Below are 12,825 nucleotides of genomic sequence, written 5' to 3'. Positions count from 1 at the left end.
AACCCCCTTATTTATTTATATTTTGAAGGTAAAAATTAGTTCATGGATAAAATAGTCATACGACATGTACAATAGAAATCAAAACTAACAAATATAAAACAATTTGGATCAAACAAAATTCTAATACGCCAAACCCACGATCGTTGTAGATGAGATCTGAAAATGATGAATACCCTCTTTCACATCGCTGTTTGATACAACCTTCAACGAGGGGGTCTTTCGATCTGTTGTAGCTTTGGTATTGAATTAAGTTCGATTCAATTGATTGTAGACGTAAGAATGACATCCGTTGTAACCCCGCACAAATCTTCATCAATAAATCGATTTTTCCTGCGAAATCAAAAACATGGCCCCAAACTGGAGAGAGATAAAACCAAATAAATGGGTACAGATAACCCAATAAATGGGTAAAAAAGTTCTCCAATAGGGAGAGAATGGAGTTTTTATTCCGAACATGAAATCAAAAGCTATGAAAAACAACAAAAATGGGGCTTACCATCAACCTAATGGTTGGTGGTTAAGTCAACTTATTATTATTATTATTATTATTATTATTATTATTATTATTATTATTATTATTATTATTATTATTATTATTATTATTATTATTATTACACGAACAATATTATTATTACTACGCGAACAATATTATTTATCTCAGTTCAGTAATATTCAATCTAGTCTAGTTCAGTCTAGTTCAGTTAATTTCAGTTCAGTCCAATTTAGGGATGCAATATTAAATGGATATCCATCAATCCAATCCTTCCGCAATTATTAAATGGATGGATACTCGAATTAAACGGATGAGATGCGGGTGACGGATGAAGTGGATGATGGATCGGGTCGAACGTGGTGATACTCGCTCTATCCGTTAATCATCCACCCGTTTAATATATTTGTCGTCCAAAATTTTAATAAAAATGTTTAATATTTAAGAAAATAATTTATTTTCTTGTTGTAATTTTTTTTCCCAACCAATTGTTCTTAGTTTTATAATTTTTATAAACAAAATAATTTTTATTGATGAAAATGAATATATATTAGTGTTGGTTTAAATTTTTTTAATATTAAACATTCATCCGTTAGTTACCCGCTTCATCTGTGGATGATGGATGGGTGGATGCAGATGACGGGTTAAGCGGGTGACGAATTGATAAAATGATGGATGCGGGTGAAATTCCATCCGACCCAAATTCGATCCATTGTCATCCGGCCCTAGTTCAGTTCAATTAATTTCAGTTCAGTTCAACTCAAAAGAACGGGGCATTAGGAGCTAGGAGTACATCATGTCAACGTTAGACTTTTACTCAATTTAATTTGGATTCGGATTAGGAGTTGTTTTTTAATTTAAATTAAGATAGCACAACTCTTATATCAAATAATTCAAATATTTGTTGGTCAAAATTTATATGATATTAACAAGAAACCGAAGAACTTCTTATGGGGAGAGACTGAGACTAAGAAGAAGGTACGCATGGCGGCATGGAAATTAATCATGAAAATAAAATAACTTGGAGGCCAGATAGTGAATCAGGTCCATGAGGCATGTCAATGCAGCATTTTTTGCCAAACTGGGATGGAGATTATTAGTATAGTTGAAATCTCTTTAGTCGGGAGTCATGAGAAGTAAGCATTGTGAGTAATGATATGTTCAAGGAGTAGGCTACTTGTTCAAATGCTTGAAGAGGTATCATGGTTAGCATTGATGTAGTTTGACAAGGTTTAAATACGGCAGTCAGGGTTGGAGGTAAGACATTCTTTCGGCACCCTTGAAAATGAAGGAAATAATGCCCTTGGTCCAAGTATGCATTCTATGTTAAGTCTAATAAATGCGGTTCAGTATTAATTAACAAGTTAATAATTCAGTGAGATCAAGTGAGCTGAATGCCTAGATAGAGGCCGCTTCAGTTCAAGTGGAATTAATGATATTAATCCACAGCTTACTCTTGACTGAACCCGTAGGGTCACACAAATAGTACGTAAACGGATCAAGTATTTAATGGCATTAAATACTCCATCTATGAATATTCGGAACCGACGGATCTTGGTTTCAGTGGGAGCTAAGATCGTCACAGGCAAGAAATGAATACTCCGGAAACGATGATATTGCCGGAAACGGAAATATGGATCGTATCGGAAATATGAATATTATCCAAGTCGTAGATGTTGCCGGAAACGGAAACATGGTACGTATCGGAAAATATTATTGGAAATGGAAATATTACCAGAATCGGAAATATTGCCGGAAACGGAAATATTGTCAGAATCGGAAATATTACCGGAATCGGGAAATAATTCCGGAAACGGAAATATTAAATATTTGTTCGAAACGGAAATTAATTCCGGAATCGGAAATATTAAATATTGTTCGTATCGGAAATAAATTCCGGAACTGGAAATTTAATCGGAAGCGTATCGTGCGAATTAGCATCGGACGAGGCCTGCCGGACGAAGGCCCAGCACGAAGCCGGGCCATCGCCCAGCAAGCACGCGCGCAGCCAAGGCAGCGCCCAGGCCTACCGCAAGGCAGGCCCAGCGCGCGCCAAGGCCACGGATGCGTGGGCCGCGCTGCGTGGGCTGCTGCTCGCACGCGCATGGGCAGCCCTTGTGGCTGCCGTGTGTGTGTGAGTTTGTGCTCATGCGTGATTCCTAAATCTACAAGAGTCAGTGTATGATTAAATTTCTATTCCTAATTGGATAAATTAATTAAATAGAATTCATGTAGAATTCTAATTTCAATTAATTCGTATCCTACTAGGATTACGATTCCTTTTCCATAACTCTATAAATAAAGGCCTAGGGGTCATTATTTATACAACAAGTTTCAAAGTATTCAAAACTAAGATTTTTAAGCAGAAAAATCAGCCAATATTCTTGCCTACCTAACAGAAAATATTAGAACCTTAAGGGCGATTCTAGTTGGTCAATCTTAAGGCGGATCCGGACGTGCTGTGGACTATCTACGGAGGGACGACACTTGGAGTCCTAAAGACTTGTTCTTGTTCGGTTCGGGCGCAGCTAGGGAAGGCACGCAACAAAGAGTATGCATCTAAACTATGCTAAATGATTATGTGTAAATAATATGTTTCCTGGCTTTATGGTTTTTCCGCATGATTTATGAACTGTCATATGAATCATAACCTAACAGTGGTATCACGAGCCCCTTATTATTTTCATAATCTAAATTGCATGAACATGGTTAAATATTACAAATTTGCAAGAATTAAAAGGGGTGATTAATTTTCGTAATTGTTAATTAATTGCAAATTGCGTTTATTTAATTATACGTACGCAGTTTTTCGGCAGTTTCTTCGTTACTCATCCGAATTGAGTGATTTTCGTGTCAATTCCGCATGTAAATGGCATTCTAAAATTTTGACAAAAATAGTATTTTTCTGCCGAACCCAGAATTCTCAAATTCGAAGCCTAACTATGACTTTTCGAAGGTTTTAGTTTTTCGAATGCAAAATTTCGTAAATTTAAGATGTTAAATTAAATATTTGCGATTCTTGTTGATAAATCTTGAATTTTTGATTGACCTACTGCATATGTTTAACAAGTTTGAATGCCTAGTCTTGTTAATTATGCAATCTAATTTGTAATTATGATTAATTTGTTGAAAATTAGAATAATTTAGAATTAATTTGATTTTCATAATTAATTGTAATTTAATTAGAAACCTATGATTAAAAACCACCATAAAAATTGTAAATTTACGATAAATTTTAAATTTTTATGACCTAGACTTGAATCCATAACAATCGGAAATCATTTGGATAATAAATTTTCGATTTTTCGCCCTAAAATTATGAAATTAATAATATTTATTAATTTGTCATTAATTTTAAATATAAATTTTAAATTTTTATGCGATTCGTTCATATAACTTGCACGCACGAAGCAATGGACGCTTCGTGTTACCCTTAAGGGGTGTTGTATAATGCGGGCATGCGACGACGAGCAAGGGAGCTCGTCGCCCGTGCGGCACGAATGCAATGAGCAAGGGCGTAGTGCACGAGCACAAGGCAGCAGCCCTGCCTTGTGTCGTGTGCCACGAGCAATGAACGAATGGGCATGGACGAGGGGCGAGCCAAGGCAGTCGCGTGTGGGCAGCAAGCGAGCTGCGCCACAACGCGCGCTGCCTCGCACAAGAGCGCGCAGCCTCGCGCGCAGCGAGCGCAAGCTCGCGTGCCACGAGCGCTGCGCCCAGCATCACTCGCGCGCCCAGCGAGCGATGTCGCGCGCCAGCGAGCGATGGCTCGCGCGCACAGCGCGCGATGTCGCCCGCCCAGCGAGCGATGTCGCGCCCCAGCGAGCGATGGCTCGCGCGCACAGCGAGCGAGCCAGCGCGCCCAGCGAGCGATGTCGCGCGCCCAGCGAGCGATCTCGCGCGCGCGCACTGCGAGCGATAGCTCGCGTGCGATGGGGCGCTGTGCGGAGGCTTGCGATAGGACAGCAGCAGCTATGCGACGAGCGCATGGGCTGCACGCACATGGCCAGCAATGGCTGTGTGCGTACGGCCCATGGGCGTGCAACGCGTAGGGTGTTTGCGTTACGATTAGATCGTTTTGAATGTTTAATTTGAAAATTTCAGTTCACGTAATTTTAATTAATTTTAAAATTAATAATTTGAATTAATTTCTTGGATTTTAATTTTGAATATTATAATTATAATAAATGGAATTTATTCTAATTATTTTACTAAAATTAAAATCATGAATTAATTTAAATGCGACTGAAATTAAATTAAATTTTTGGATTCAATTATAAATTTATATGAGCTTTAAATTTTAATTAAATTTGTATGTTTCCGGTTAGACTAGAAATACAATTTTATGTTTAAAATTAGTAAAGCATATGAATTTATTGGTTTAAGTGGAAGCGCTTTTTAGTCATAAACTCTTGATTAGGTCTACAAATCCTTAAGGTTAAAACAACTTGATTAGAATTAATAAGGACTGAATAATTGGTAGATTATTGTTGCCCTTGATTAATTGCTGCAAATGTTTACGTGATGCATAATGTGTTTTACTAACCAGCAATGTGGGCCATTCATGATAATGAATGGGTGAATGGTATATATTGTATATGTACTGTTTTGCAGGTTATGAAGTGACTAGTATGGCCCAAATAGGATAGAAAATATGGTCTGCGTACCATTAATTTGAATGTAATTGGTCTAAAGTACCAAAGTTATTTTTCAATTCAAATATGGTCTGCGAACCATCAAATAGTTGTAATTAGTTATAGCTTATCCTATTTGAAGAAAATGGTGCCTCCCACGGAGATTTTCAAGACGGACTTTGAAGTCAAAGCTTCAAGATGAAGTCGGGCCATACTAGATCACAAATATCTTATGCATGTTTTAAGTTATTTATTGTTTTAAATATGTCTTAAAATGCATGATATCAAAAGCTTGATTATGTTGCATGATTAAGGATTTTAGTTCACTTAAAATCTAACCAACATAGTAAGAGCCTTAAGTTCCAAACTTAAAAATTGAGTTAAAAGGTGCCATGCCAAAATATACACTTGCTTGGATATCCTTTACATCAATCTAGTAATAGTTTTCGCTCAGCGAGGTGTTACTTATTGGTCCTAAAGGGGCAAGGTACACAAATAATTGTGAGTACATGTTAGTTTTGGTGAAACTCAACGATATAAGTAAGGAGTCCTTTTATGTCGTGGCAAATTCGATAGGTTTACCTAATAAGTTCTTAGACGTACCTATCAACCAAGAATAGTTTCTAGACTATTAGCAAAAGGCTTTTGCTTACCTAAAATGTTTTAGAATTGAGTCGACAAACTGTGCTTAATTCTTCAATGGTTTTAGGGTCTTGGAATCATTTTATTCACACCTGCCGGAACAATATAATCGAATAAAATGCTAATAACTTGTTTGAATTGCATGGTTGCTTTAATTTCAAGTTATTATTCATGATAAATGTTGAGACTTTGCATGCTTCAATGTATGTTTTAATTATTGTTTATAATTAAATATCTTGCACTGCAATAAATCCTTTTAGAAAGGTAACAGTAAATTTCCTCGATTGGTAGTGAATCCAAGAACGATTCACGGAAAAGAGAGAAAGTGAGCAATTTAAAATGTACGTTTCTTATATCGACTTTTATGGTTGTTTTCGAATATCAAAGTCGAATGGCAAACCAATTGGTGCTTGTGAATTCAAAATACAATGTAGTTTTGAGATCATAAAGCATTGAGTTTAAACGCTCAGCCTTACCAATGGTTAACAACCTAATATCTTTGTCCATTTATTTCTCGAATGAGTCTAGTCCCTAGACATTCGAATAGATCGATACTTAGAGAACTTTAGAAGCTTCTGGTAAGATCATCTAGTTGAAACAGAATATTCAACATAAATTAAAATGGTAAAGAACCTTGTTGGTGACATTGGACATGTCTAACAAAGTATAAAAGTCAACACTAAAGAATTCAATTCTTAAGACTATAAGAAAGGGTACAAGAAATAGGAAAACGAGGAACAAATGAAAGGAATTTACGATTCCGTTTCTACCTATAAATTATGTTTAAAGAGAAGTGACCTAGCAATCAAACTTCCTTGGTATCATATACCGCTTGAGGTTCTTACTTCGGTAATAACTCAAACAATGGAAGCTAGGATACACTAATGACCTACAAGTGGGAAATGAAGCATGGCAATGCTACATTAGTTGTAGGGTCATCTAGTTTGTTTTAAGACCTTTCAAAGGCTGGAACTTAATGGCTATTTTGTTCCATAATCAGCATACCTAAATTTCTGCTTCAAACACAGAAAGACTCACATTCAGAAGAACAAAAACAATGCTTATTTGAATGAAATGGTCAATTACAGGTTGAGTCAATATGCTTGATTAAAACAAACAACTCTTTAAAGAACTTTACTAGGTTCAAATCAACTTCTTGATTTGAGTTCCACTAATCTTTGGCATTGTTGCTTAGACCATATCAACAAGTTAACATTCAAAAGCTCTATTTTGATGGACTTTTGAAAGTTGGTTGATTTCTAGATCAACTTAAGACAAGCTAGTCTTACTTGTTGAAAGTAACAAAGAATATGAACTATTGTTAGAACGCCTAGACGATAGAGTTCAAAGCTAAAGAAAGGTTTTATGACTTTATTATTTCACATGGATTTGAGTGAATATAGGTTTATTTACTCAAATGTGATATAAGTTGAATCTGTTTGGCTAGTTCAAAGATTCAGAAGTATAAAATCCACTCGGCAAGAAATCATAAAGATCTAGGTTAGATCATGTTGATGATTACTTGAGACCAAATATGATCATCAATGATTGTGTGTTGTAATTTCACAATCTAGCTCCATAAGATATGGCATATCTACGTTGGAATGATCGAAGTCAATTAGTACTTGATTCGATCAATGATGAATCATAAAGACTTTTCCTATAATTTCTAAAACAAAATGCTCAACTACCACCAAACTAAACCAAATTCGTCAAAGCTATTGAAAAGAAATTTCAGGATATCTTTTCAATTATATATATCTAAAGAGTTGCTAAACTCAGTGGGAGCTTAGTGTTTGTTATTCAACAAACTAAGGCCCAAGTCTAGATATATGTTTCATTGTGATTTATTCAAATGAGACACAAGGGTATTGTTTCTACCACGAATTTTTGAGAACATAATGTTTGTTTGCTCGAAATAATGTCCTTTTGGAGATTCGTTTCCAAAATGACAAGTGGGAGAAAATAGACCTCGAAAGTTTTCGAGGCGAACAACAAACATAAACGGACATTCCGGAGGCTTTTCGAAGTGCTTCAGAAAATCCGAACTTATTCTGAAAGGACTTTAGAAGTAGCTTTTAAAGAATATACATCTCTTAGAAGACTTTACAAGTGCTTCAAGGAGAATAGAATATTCAAAGGACTCTCAAAGTGCCTGTTGATGTTCTATTGTTTGATGTTCTATACCCAAGTAGGCATAGAGTTCAAGTCACTGGAACTATGAGATTCTTCTATTAGATAGTAAGGAAACATAGAGTTCTGGTCAATGAAACTATGAGATTCTTCTATTCGATAGTGAAGAAACCTACAACTTGCAGTCAAACTATTATCATGTAGATTAATGAGTTTATGACTTGTAAGAAAGCTATGACGAAACCTAGATTCCCTAAAATGGTTAGAGGCCATATATAGACTCAAATGTTTTAAATGGTTAGAGGCCATAAAACATACTCAATGTTTTGATGACAAAATTGAAATTTTGTTGATTTGCAAGAATAGTTTCACACCTATTGGTTGCAAGTTTGTTTTAAGGATAAAAAACCATCAAACATGGAATTGTGTTCACACACAAAGCTAGATTAGTTGCTAAAGGTTACAAGCAAATTCATGGCATGGATTGTGTTGAAACCTCATGCAAAATCGTAATGCTTAAGTCTATAATTCAAGCAATGATTGCATATTGGTACATATGGCAATTGGATGACAAAACGTATTCCTCAATCAAATGTTGGAATAAACTATGTACATGGTATGTCATAGGATTTGTGGATCCAAATAAATGCTTGAAAAGGAAAGCTAGCTTATGAAATCTAAGTACAGATTTAAGCAAGCAATTGGGAATTAGAAATGTATTTTAGTGAAGCTAATAAGTATTTTAGTTTCATAAAATGTACATGATTCTTATAGATATATAAGAAGTTTAGTGGGAGTACTTAAAACTTAATTGGTCCTATGTGTATTACACACATATCTCTCTATTGTGAAATAACATTCAAATGCTAATGACTTAGATTTGAAATAATTCATCAATGATGGACCATGGCGAAACTTAGTACATACTGGGTATTAAGATCTATTTGCAAAAATCTTATGATATTGTTTTGGATTAAGTAATGGCATTTACTAAATCAAACACGAAAGTCTCCATTGGAGATATTCGACCCATGTGAATAAATCTAAGTAAAGAATGTTTGAACTATGTATAAGCATTTACTAAGTTAAACATCAAAGAGTCTAAATGAGATTCTTAACCTATATTATATGTCAAAGAATTTAGCTGGATTCAGTATCTGCTGAAATTGAATAAGCTAAAGTTACATGAATAGAATTCAATTGGGAATTATTCTGCAAAAGAATTTATCATGTATGATATAATATGAGGATCGCCAAAAACGTATCGTATGACTTTAGCCATGACGAACATATACCAATCTCTATTGATCTAAGTGAAGATCAACTAGATTGAGATCAAGAATACTTATGGTACTTGAAAAGGTACATAGGAATAGTTCTTGATTCAAGGAAATAAAGATATGCTAAATATTGATGCTACACGCAGAAACACTGGCAAAGGATCAAGCAAGACCCCTTTGGAGTTAACCATTGACAAGGACGAGCTATAGAGCATCGTGTTTTGAAATGGCAACATGGGTTGGAGACCATGAGTTGTTGCATGGGAAATTAAAATATTAATTTCTATGTTCTAAGATACAGCTGGAAAGTCTTCCACATATCTATGAACTGCTTGGATAGGTAAATCCAAACAAAGCATCACTAGCAACCTATAAAGTTGAAGTAAAAGTAATTATTGCCTAAGAAGCAATAAAACAGGGTTGTTTAAAGTTCTTCACTGAACTTGGGTAGATCACCTATCTGCTGGCTTGATGATTCTTCATTGAAAAATGCGTAGAACCACTCTTGAAGCAAGAAAAACGTCTGCTAACTTGATGGTTCTTCATTGCAAAGTGAGTAAAACCACCATCGAAGTAAGAAAGACTAGATCACATAATAAACAAACTCGAAAAGATCTTATCATCATATCTCGAAGAACATTCGATGAAAAGGATATTAAGATTGGCAAAGCATGATAACTAAACCTATGCAACAAGTGAGAAGCAACACTCACGTTGTAGCACTGGAAATCAAGCATAGCTTTGAATTCCATGAATTGTTTTAGAAGATGGGTTTGAGGCCCATGGTTATAAAACATGGGGTTGAACATTTATCATATATGAAATGTATTTTCATATTCCATTTAATCTTGGTTTAGTATTAAATGATGAGTCCCTTCAATTTGACGATATATTCAAGATAGACTGTCAGGACCAGTCCTGTGACTAAGAAATGTCTATCAAGTGAACTTGAATGTCAAAGGTTGAAAATGGTCCCTAATCGGAGTTTTCTATAAAATTGGACGCATAGAAAACGTTAGACGATTAGAATGCAAGATGACTAGTAGTTCTGTTTCTTGAACTATGTGGACATGGCAATGTCATAATCATTTGCATAGATACTTACTTTGGGAAGACTAGTATCGGACAAGACCTATGAAACTTTACTGTAAGAGATGAAAGTCTGTCATAAGTAAATTTCATTAAATTATTAGACACTAAATCCTCAATACCTGAGTGATTTGAGATTACTTGTTTGAGAACTGGTTGCTTTGACGTTGACCAACCGTCGCACCGTAAAAGGAGGCTATAAAGGCAACGCTCAGGTAATCACCTATCAAACGAAGTCTAATCTCAAGATCGCAAGATTGGGATTGTCCTCCCATAAATCGGGAAGAGATGCTTAAAAGTTGTACAAGGCCACTCGGAGAGCTAGAAACTGTGAAATGCATGGCCGTGCTCGGATGAATCATAGGCTATGATTATCTGTTTATTTGATCAGTTGAACTCTGAAACCGAGGAACACCTCTGGACATAATAAGGATGACAACTCTTACCTTATGTTCAAGAGCAAGCATCGAGCGACAAAGGAATTAGGAAATGCACACTTGTCCCTAAGGACAAGTGGGAGACTGAAGGAAATAATGCCCTTGGTCCAAGTATGCATTCTATGTTAAGTCTAATAAATGCGGTTCAGTATTAATTAACAAGTTAATAATTCAGTGAGATCAAGTGAGCTGAATGCCTAGCTAGAGGCCGCTTCAGTTCAAGTGGAATTAATGATATTAATCCACAGCTTACTCTTGACTGAACCCGTAGGGTCACACAAATAGTACGTAAACGGATCAAGTATTTAATGGCATTAAATACTCCATCTATGAATATTCGGAACCGACGGATCTTGGTTTCAGTGGGAGCTAAGATCGTCACAGGCAAGAAATGAATACTCCGGAAACGATGATATTGCCAGAAACGGAAATATGGATCGTATCGGAAATATGAATATTATCCAAGTCGTAGATGTTGCCGGAAACGGAAACATGGTACGTATCGGAAAATATTATTGGAAATGGAAATATTACCAGAATCGGAAATATTGCCGGAAACGGAAATATTGTCAGAATCGGAAATATTACCGGAATCGGAAAATAATTCCGGAAACGGAAATATTAAATATTTGTTCGAAACGGAAATTAATTCCGGAATCGGAAATATTAAATATTGTTCGTATCGGAAATAAATTCCGGAACTGGAAATTTAATCGGAAGCGTATCGTGCGAATTAGCATCGGACGAGGCCTGCCGGACGAAGGCCCAGCACGAAGCCGGGCCATCGCCCAGCAAGCACGCGCGCAGCCAAGGCAGCGCCCAGGCCTACCGCAAGGCAGGCCCAGCGCGCGCCAAGGCCACGGATGCGTGGGCCGCGCTGCGTGGGCTGCTGCTCGCACGCGCATGGGCAGCCCTTGTGGCTGCCGTGTGTGTGTGAGTTTGTGCTCATGCGTGATTCCTAAATCTACAAGAGTCAGTGTATGATTAAATTTCTATTCCTAATTGGATAAATTAATTAAATAGAATTCATGTAGAATTCTAATTTCAATTAATTCGTATCCTACTAGGATTACGATTCCTTTTCCATAACTCTATAAATAAAGGCCTAGGGGTCATTATTTATACAACAAGTTTCAAAGTATTCAAAACTAAGATTTTTAAGCAGAAAAATCAGCCAATATTCTTGCCTACCTAACCGAAAATATTAGAACCTTAAGGGCGATTCTAGTTGGTCAATCTTAAGGCGGATCCGGACGTGCTGTGGACTATCTACGGAGGGACGACACTTGGAGTCCTAAAGACTTGTTCTTGTTCGGTTCGGGCGCAGCTAGGGAAGGCACGCAACAAAGAGTATGCATCTAAACTATGCTAAATGATTATGTGTAAATAATATGTTTCCTGGCTTTATGGTTTTTCCGCATGATTTATGAACTGTCATATGAATCATAACCTAACAGAAAATTATACGGAATGAGTCAAACTCAATAATAGATAAGAAGGAAAGGACGTGATATTACTTGAAAAGCTATTGCGAAACAAATGGTTGGAATGTTCCTAATTTTCTATATACAATTAACAATACAAGATCGATTAATGACTTGTGCAAATAAGTTTATTTGTATATTTCGACGGATAATCTAAGGTGTCGAGTTTGCAACGAAGTTGAAGAAAACTCAAAGCATATCTTGCGAAGATACATGCCCTGGTTTGTGCAAGTTACTGGCTTGCATATCATCCTTGTTCAAGTCTTGTTTTGTTTATTGAATGTAGGGGACACCATTTGAGACCTTACGAGAGTCTAGACGTAAATCTAGTAGAAGAAATAAAAGCACTCAAACTAATGAGAGCTTTTAATAGATTAATTAATGTTCGACGAAATATATATGTTTTAACCACCAAAATGAGCATGCATTCCCTTAATAAACCAAAATTTGCGGCTATACGTTGAAGTCATTTGAAAGTACCAAAATTTTGTCGAGCATTTTGGTGACACAAATACTTTTTTAACACTCCATATTATTGTATGTGTGGACACAATAAATAATAAATGGAGGAAATAAGATGCGAGGCTTAAGAATTAATTGAGCTAATGAAATAGAAGTGAACTAAAGTTGTTTAAA

The sequence above is a fragment of the Spinacia oleracea genome, chromosome 2, assembly GCF_020520425.1.
Source record: "Spinacia oleracea cultivar Varoflay chromosome 2, BTI_SOV_V1, whole genome shotgun sequence".
Classification (NCBI taxonomy): Eukaryota; Viridiplantae; Streptophyta; class Magnoliopsida; order Caryophyllales; family Amaranthaceae; genus Spinacia; species Spinacia oleracea.
The sequence above is the reverse complement of the archived record's forward strand: the minus strand, read 5'-3'. Positions refer to the sequence as shown.